Here is an 8795-nt window from a genome sequence, read left to right as displayed (position 1 = left end):
TTCCATTCTCTTTGGAGTTAAGTGGGGCCATGTAACTGAATTCTGGCCAATGGTATGTAAGCCAAAACGATGACCGCCACTTTCAGGTGTGACCCATATAAACCTTCCACTAGCAATCTTTGCTCCCTTTCCCCATCACCTGCTGAATAGAGAAGACTGTGAGATGCTAGAGGTGGATGGAGCCACAAGATGGAAGGGACCTGGGTCCCTTATGACTGTATGAAATAAAGGATCCCATACCCAATGCACATTAGAGATAGAGGTTTCTCATGTTAGTGAGAAATAAGCTTCTTTTTTTTTGAGACAGAGTCTTGCTCCGTTGCCCAGTCTGGAGTGCAGTGGCGCAATCTCAGTTTACTGCAAGCACTTCCCAGGTTCAAGCAACTTTCATGCCTCAATCTCTGGAGTAGCTGGGACCACTTGCCCAGCTAATTTTTGTGTTTTTAGTAGAGACGGGGTTTTGCCATGATGGCCAGGCTGGTCTTGAACTCCTGGCCTCAAGAGATCTGCCCGCCTGGGCCTCCCAAAGTGCTGCGATTACAGGCATGAGTCACCACACCTGGCCCAGAAATAATAAACTTCTTATATTGAGTAACTGAGATACAAGGAGTTGTTTGTTATAGAAAGGCCTGCCTAGAAAGGACAAATACACAAGTACCCCACCCTGATAACTCAGTCAGAGAGATCGGAGGGAGAGCGATAGCAGAAAGATTCTAGTGGATGAACCCATTTTGCTACCTATCAGGAAAGGGAGTGATTTAGTAGGGAAAATCCCAACCACAATTGCCTGCAGCCACTTCCTTAACTACTTCCTTAAAGGAGTGGCTTGGTTTTCTTCTGGAATAGAGGGCTTTCATTCAGCAAAATTCTTGGTGAGCCATTTGGCTCTGAAAAGACAGTCCTCAGCACATAACCCCAAAGCCATAGCATCAGGAGAACAAAAATTTATCTTCATAATAAAAAAGAAATTGGGGAATTTGAGAGAGAGCTCTCAGGAAGAGTGGGTTGGGGAAGAGATGTGCGGTGAGTGAGACAAGAGACCTACCAAGAAAGGAGAGGGACTCCTGGGAGTGGGGCCCAGAGACCATTTAGGACAGGGTTCTAATATTCCATTTTTAAGATATCTGCTACGTCTGCTACAGTATAAACCCCTCTGCTGCTCCCTAAATGATTAGCAAATTAGCTGCTCATTTGACCTCAAGTTTGTGTGTTCTTGGGAAGGCGTAGAAGTAGGCTCCAGCCAAGTGAGCCCAAAGTAAGATGCAAGTGTTGAAGAAAAGTAGTTGAGACATGGACCCAATTTGGGGGTGGACATGAGACAAACTCTTTCCCACAAATATGAAAGAGGGAGATATGACTTGACTGTGTCTCTACCCAAATCTCATCTTGAATTGTAGCTCCCATAATTCCCATGTGTTGTGGGAGGAACCCAGTGGGAGATAAGTGAATCGTGGGGGTGGTTTTCCCCACACTGTTCTCATGGTAGTGAGTAAGTCTCATGAGATCTGATGTTTTTATAAGGGGGTTCCCCTTTGCTTGGCTCTCATTCTTTCTTTGTCTGCTACCATGTAAGACGTGCCTTTTGCCTTCTGCCATGATTGTGAGGCCTCCTCTTTTCCTTTATCAATTAGTCAGTCTCCAGTATGTCTTTATCAGCAGCATGAAAATGGACTAATACAGAAGGACCTTCAGGAGGGTTGGAGGTTCTGACCTTGAGGCTCTATGAAGGAGGTAAAGGAGGTCAGATACCGAAAGATCAAGGAACTTCCCATTTAGTTAGTAGACCTCTTCTTCCCACAAAACTACCTCAGTGACTAAGTAGAAGTGTTTACCAGCACAGCAGATGGGGTTATATGAAGGGAGATGGCAAATGGAATGGACTTCCGGAAGCAGGGGTCGCTGTTAGCCAGCAGTCAGGAAGCTCCACAAAGTTGGGAGTCAAGTGTGTGTCCCTGCATGAAAGATTGTGCCTGGGCCAATGCTGGGTTGTCCTTGAGAACAATGACTGGCTCCTACGGTGGGAGAGAGGAGCGACTGCTGCTTTGCTTATGTCTGCTGTCCCGTGAGGAGGAGGCAGAGGGGACCATCTTGGCTAAAATTAAATCAGGCTTTTCAACTCCTGACCCACCATGCAGTCCGGATGTGAACTGGGCCAAGGTGCTAATGTGGTTAGGATGCCAAGCTGGTGCCCAGCCACCCGCCACCTCACCCTGACTCATCGGCTGCAGTGCCCTCCAGATGACCCCTCGACATTCTCCCCAGATGTCTGCAGCCCTCTGTCTTGGCACTCTGCCAGCCCAGGAGGAAAATTCCTATGACCATCAGTTGAAGGAGATCACAACTCATGGAGGAAAGGAACCACTGAATTCAGTTTTTCCCTGGCCCTGTTTGGGATATCCTAGGTGCCCGTGATTTTCTGGATGAGCTGTCAGTTCATGAATGTCCACAGAGCCCCCAGCACAGACCGCAGACCTTGGTGTGTGCTTCGCAAACTATGTCTTCTCTTTTTCTCCCTCTTCCCGCTGTTGCTATTACCATCCCTGTTGCTATTATTATTGATACATCCAACTCTTCCTAGGACCAGGCCTGCCTCTTACCGCCATGGAGAATTGGATATCTTGATTATTTCTATTGCCCTCCTGCCAGATGTCAGTAGAGCTTAACCCTGAAGAAAGCCAGATGCCCTCCAGATGGCCATGATGCCCTTGAGATGCCTAATGCAATAACAAGTCCTGAACAGTCTGGGAGACAGAGCTCTCTGAAGGAGACAGTCTATGCTGTTCGTAATTAGAGATAGCTACGGGTTCTGCTTCAACACAGAGCAGCCCTTCTTGTTAAGAATCCATTTTGTTTGTCAGAATCTCATCACTGTTTCTCCACCACTTCTCCCTCTAGACTTGGACAAGCCAGTGGCCCCCTATAGGCTTGGCTATAGGATGACACACCAAATCATGCCCTCTAGCCTTTCTCCTGAACTCTGACTCATTTGTCCAATTTATCCAGCTGCTGACTTGACATCTTTGACATCCTGTGGGAACCTCTCATTCAACCTGTCCAAAACTGAACCTATTATCTCCCCGTTCTTGGGATGCCTCTTCCTCTACCTCTTCTCTCCGCTGGCCAATGGCACCGTCACTTGCCCAATTACTCAGACTGAACTTAAGGTAGTCGTGGACCTCCCCCCTCACTCCCCCATAACAACTCAAGAATAAATTCCTCTTCTCTGGTTTCACGAATATCTGCCAAATTGACCCCCTCCTTTCCATTCTTGCTCAGGCCCATCTCACCTCCCATTTGAACAATTACAGCAGCTTCCGCCTGGTCTCCCTGCCTTTAGATTTGCTCCTCTCAACCCACATTTCATATTGCTGCCAAAATTGTCCTTCCAAAGTGAAAATGTGTACCAGATCACTCCCCACCTTAAATCCCTCCCATGATATCTAGGGCCAATAAAATAAATGCAAAGCTCCCACCACGGCATGACTCATCAGTCTCCACTTCAGCCTTGACATTCTGGAAACTGAGCTCCCTTTACTTGCCTCTGTCTAGAAGACTCCTCCTGTACCCGCTGGGCTCACTCTTACTACTTGTTTAGACTCTGCATCATTTCCTCCAGAAACCCTTCTCTTCAGCACCAGTCTGCCTAAGTTCCCCTCCTACCTTATAAGTGCTCCCCAAATTCTCTGTGCATGCCTCTATCAAGCACATCCCAGAATATACTAAAAATGGATTATATTGGTCTCTAGTGGATATGTGTCTTTTTCATCCACTTTGCATCTGAACCCCCTTCCTATTCTTGGGGTGCTCCTGCTTCTCATAAGCAATGCCTACCTCACAGCATAGAAATGGAAAAATGTCAGATACCTGCTCTCTCAGTCCTCCTTTCAGCTACACTGAGAGCTCTGATAGTCTCCTCCAATCAGAGACCGTTGCCCAGGCTAGCCCCAGAAATTTGTGGCATACAGAGACAGAGACCCTGGGGATTCCATTCTAGTGAGGGCAGCTGCAGTAGTGGCCACTGTTCTTGTGGCCCCTACTGGGGTCCCATGTTGGTGGTACCAGTGGTAAAAACTATGATTACACCCAGTGCTGGCTTCACAGAATCATCCCTGGAGCATATTTCAAGCATTGGTCCTGGCTGTTAAGGTTGGTTGTCCAGCCCTCCCAGATTCTGTGCCCTATTTTGCAAACTGCCCAATGGCCTTTTTGTAGTTGTCATGTCATTTTATTGGAGTGCAATTTATAGACCATAAAATTTACCCATTGTAAGTGTACATTTCAAAAAGTTTTAGTAAATGTATGCAGTTGTGCAACCATCACCCCAATCCAGTTTTAGAACTCTTCCATCACCTCAGAAAAGTTCACTCTTGTCCATTTGCTACTGATCACCATTCACACCTTTAGTCCCATGCAACAAGAATCTGCTTCCTGACTCTCTGACTTTTCTAGAAATATCATATAAATTGAATCAAACATTATGTAGTCCTTTCTGTCTGCCTTTTTCCACAATGTTTCATAATTTCTTTAAAAGTTGATTTGGTGGATGTATCCATAGTTTGTTCCTTTTCTATTGCCACATAGTATTTCACTACATGGATATACCACATTTTGCTTATTCATTTACCAGTCAAGGTCCTTTAAATAAATCCCTTTTCCATTCAGTGTAGCCAGAGCTGGGTTCTGTAGCCACGAAGATCCCTGACTATATTCCTCCCCATTGAGATGGAACAGCAGAAGTATCTTCATGGCTTTTGTATTTATGATCCCTGACACCATTCCTGGCACACAGTGGATATTCAGTAATTCTTGCTGTGGTGCATAGACTGCCAGCAATATCTCAAGGATGAGCTGGGCCTAGATATTACCGGCAGTCTATGCACCTAGCAGTTTCATCTTTTTAGGATTTTCATGCTTTTGTTTCCAAGGAGGCAACAATCGGGGCAGATAATTATTCATCTCTTGCATGCATAAATGCTGCCCTGCTCAAAGAAATGCCTGTTACCATTACCTCCACTCTCCCATTCTTGCTTCTTCTACTGAGCTGAACCTTGTCTCTCTGCATGACCTAGACTCATTGGAAGCCAACAGGTAATCTATTGCCTTAGCTATACAGTTGTCCCCTTCCCCCTTTTAACTGGGATAGGAAGGTTGAGATATCCTTCCTTTCAGGGCTTGGCTAATGTATACCATGCAATATTTATGCTTTGCACGTACCTGAACTTCCCAAGCTGTGCCCTGTTTATGCATTCATGAGGAAATGTTCAAGAGAATGTCATTTTATCAAATGGAGTTGAACCATAGCTCCACTTTATGAGGGATTACAGGCTGTTTTTTCTTTATTTGTAAATGTGCCAGCCTAAAAAAAATGCTATGTTTTGTCAGAGACAGCTGATTAAACACCTTTGAGTATCTGTCAGTGTAAACTGTAAGATCATTAATTTATGCTGTAAAAAGAATAGCTGGGGAAGTGTGACTCAGACCAGTGTGGTTCCTTTCCTCATTTGAAAAAATAACATTTACATCTTTGGAAAGAATGTTGTGAAAAATCACCCTAATGGATCTACGTTTTCTAGAGTGACATCAACGATGTCACTTTGGTCTCATCTATTTAAAGCATCAAAGTGGATATTTTAGGCTTTAACAGCAGGTGTCCTGAAATTTAAAAATTTCTAAATTTTGGGGGGTTTGAGAAGCTTTTGATCTTTTTCTTGTCTGTCTCCCATTCTTTCCCTCCTTCTCTCCCTTATTTCCTCATCACCCACCATAGTCTCATCATTATCACATAGTTTTGAAATAATTTCTGCATCTTGTTAATATCTTTGCCTGGATTTTGAGATCAAGAGGTTTCATCTCCTGGCGGAGTTTGGTGTATCTGTTTTAAATGTCGGATTTTAAAGAAGTGCTAGCTAGTGACTTTTCAAACAAAAAAAATCAGGAGGAGAAAATTATCCTTCTAAGGGTGTAGGAGTTGCAGTTACTATGTTGAACCGTGTGTTTAGAAAGTGGAATGTGTTTATACCACATTAATTATAAAAATAAACCTTGTAAATCCTTATCTTTCAGTACAGAATACTAGTCTTCATACAGCACTTGTAGTGGCAGCCTTTAAATCTACTCCTGTTTCCCAAAACACTTCCCTAGGATTCCACAATATAGTCTGCCCTCCATAAATAAAAATAGGGACCAGTTAATATACACTATAACAACGATACTACAAACAACTGCTATGCAGCACTTAGCATTTCACAAGGTTCATTACCTTGATTATTTCATTTGATCTTCAAAATAAACCTGGTTCTGTGACTATGATCTTGTTTAGAGATCCAAGGTCCAAATGGTAAAGTTTGGAGAATGTGGGTATCGATCCCACTACCTCTCGCATGCTAAGCGAGCGCTCTACCACTTGAGCTAATTCCCCAGATGACATTGACAGTTATCCTGTGTAGAAAACAGGAGACTGTTTTGCAGAGGAGAAAACAGTCTCAGACATTTCTGGAAGGACTAGTACAAGATTGCTTAGAATCCATAGATAATATGTTCATTATACAGTAATCTTGTACCTTGTGTTCAGAGCTAAGGACACAAAGACTAATTAAATGCAAGCTCTGCCTTCAAGTTCAAAGACTAGCAATTGTGGATCCAGGAATTTAATTCAGGTCTTATGTTGTAAATCCTTGTCTTTACTGTCTCAGAGCTAAGGTTGGGGCAAGCCTTGGGCAAAATCATCAGGTATGGGAAATTTGCTCCCACTAAGCACCCTCTTTACTTAAGTTCTTTAACCTTCTTTCTCCTCAAGTACCTAACACCCTCATGCTTCTCAAAGATCTCTCTCAATTTCCTTTCCAAATTCCCAAATATTATCCCTTCCTCCTCTTCTCACCAAAACTCGGCCTGTATGAATCTCAGTTCTGCCATGTCTGGTTCGCAGTTATCGAACTCTGGAATTGTTTTCCAACTTTTTGACCATGACCTACAGTAACAGGATCACTTATAGCCCACTGGGCTAAGAGAAAACTTACAGAAAGTGCCCCTTCCCCAGGGAAGTCATAGTCCCACACCAGGTTGCACAACTTGGCCATCAGAGCCCACCCTCACCCCCTTAGCCAAATACTGTTTTACAAGGCACAATCTGCAGAGCGATACAGAGCAAGCTAGAGGGGTAAAAAACGTATTTTGCATTACCATATGGGCAGGTGGTTGTGTGAGAAACGCCGTGGTTACTGTCCATGGTCCTGAACAATCACAGCACGTAAGGACAATGGATCTTCTCCCCACTAATTCTTGTTGAATACTCTTACCTCTCACAGGTTTGCTTTGTTTTATTTTTTTCTTGATGAAAAGACTGCCCTTTATACAAACAATGTCACAATGCAAATTGAACCCATGACTCATACATCACAATTTACAAAGGAGAGTGAAGGAGAGTGGATTCAGGCAGCCTGGGTTTGAATCCCAGCCCCACCACTTGCTAGTGGGATTTTAGGGGAGCTATTTTGCCTCTCTGGACTTAAGTTTCTTTATCTTTAAAGTAAGGATGAGAGTAATTACTAGCTCATCAGATTGCTCTGAGTGTTAAATGAGATGATGCATGCAAGGTGCTTTGAGAGTGTGTTGTTTGTAGGAAAAAAAATACTTTCCAGAAGTAGTAAAAGTAACAGTTCTGAATGTAATAATAAATGTAACTTTAAAACTCATACCATGTTTTCAATAGAAAATTTCCTTATCATCAGGAAGTCAAGGAAATACGTGCTCCTTCTCCACATGTGGTAGTCAGGGTAAATCAAAAACGGAAACCATACTCATTATTTTAAAAGAGAATGTAACATATAAATTCATTAAACAGGGGTTGAAGAGAGGATAAAGCTAAAAGAAAACATTGAAGTAACTCAGAGACAGTAATGGCAGGAAGCAGCTACCAACCCCTAAGGCTGGGTCAACAAAGGGAAGAGGTTGATGTCTTCAGAATCTTGAAAGCTCAACGGACACCCTTCTGCCACATTGTGCTGTTGATACCTAATAGGGAATTAATGAGTAGCAATAGCTTGGTAAACAATCAGTCTACCTGACTAAGAAAGAAGGACCTTGTATGAGGCTCAAAATGCTATCTCCTCTATATTATGCAATATGTCTGACAGTATAGCACCTCAATTAACATAAGAAAACTGTTTAAAAAATTATTCAAAAGCTAGAACATGGCAAAGAATATTGCATGTCCTTTAATATCATATTGGAGCATTGTTTAAGAGATACTCCCAGGGATTTTCTAATTTTCTAGAAAAATATCTTCATTCAATTAACTATTTACTATTTATTATTAATTAGGGCGTAGACAATGCAAACTTTTAGCCAGAGAAACATTTGTAAGATACAAATAATTTTGTTCAATGGAGATGCACATTATTTATGTCCACTTGGAAACATAGCACCAACAATGACAGTTTTGTTGCCCTCTATGACATTCACCAGTTTTAAATCTCACTTAACGGGTTTATGGCAGCACTCCTTTCCTGACAGACTAAATGCGTTTCTAAATATTTTTGGATAGATATCTTTGAACAAGCTTTACCACCCTGCAGATTTCTTCCTTTGTGAGTTAAATAAGTCTTTTACAGGTGTTCACTGCATAATTGTATGAGAATTATGATTTTTAAAATTACATTCTGACCAGAACTGCAATCAGAGAGCGCATTTTATTTGGCCAAAATCACACAATTGGAAAGTAGTGGAGCCAGATTTCCACTCAAATCTGGCTGACTCCAAAGTCTACGTCATGATCTCTTGGTGCCTTCACTCCA

The 8795-nt window shown here is 42.7% G+C and overlaps 1 non-coding gene across 1 annotated transcript; it reads right to left on the bottom strand.

Moving 5' to 3' along the window:
- Positions 1-6345: 6345 nt before the first annotated feature.
- Positions 6346-6418, bottom strand: TRNAA-AGC. The gene has a single exon. It is a non-coding gene; the product is annotated as a tRNA-Ala (tRNA).
- Between the last annotated feature and the right edge of the window lie 2377 nt (positions 6419-8795).

Source organism: Theropithecus gelada, chromosome 7b (genome assembly GCF_003255815.1).
Source record: "Theropithecus gelada isolate Dixy chromosome 7b, Tgel_1.0, whole genome shotgun sequence".
NCBI classification, from domain to species: Eukaryota; Metazoa; Chordata; class Mammalia; order Primates; family Cercopithecidae; genus Theropithecus; species Theropithecus gelada.
The sequence above is the reverse complement of the archived record's forward strand: the minus strand, read 5'-3'. Positions and strand labels throughout refer to the sequence as shown.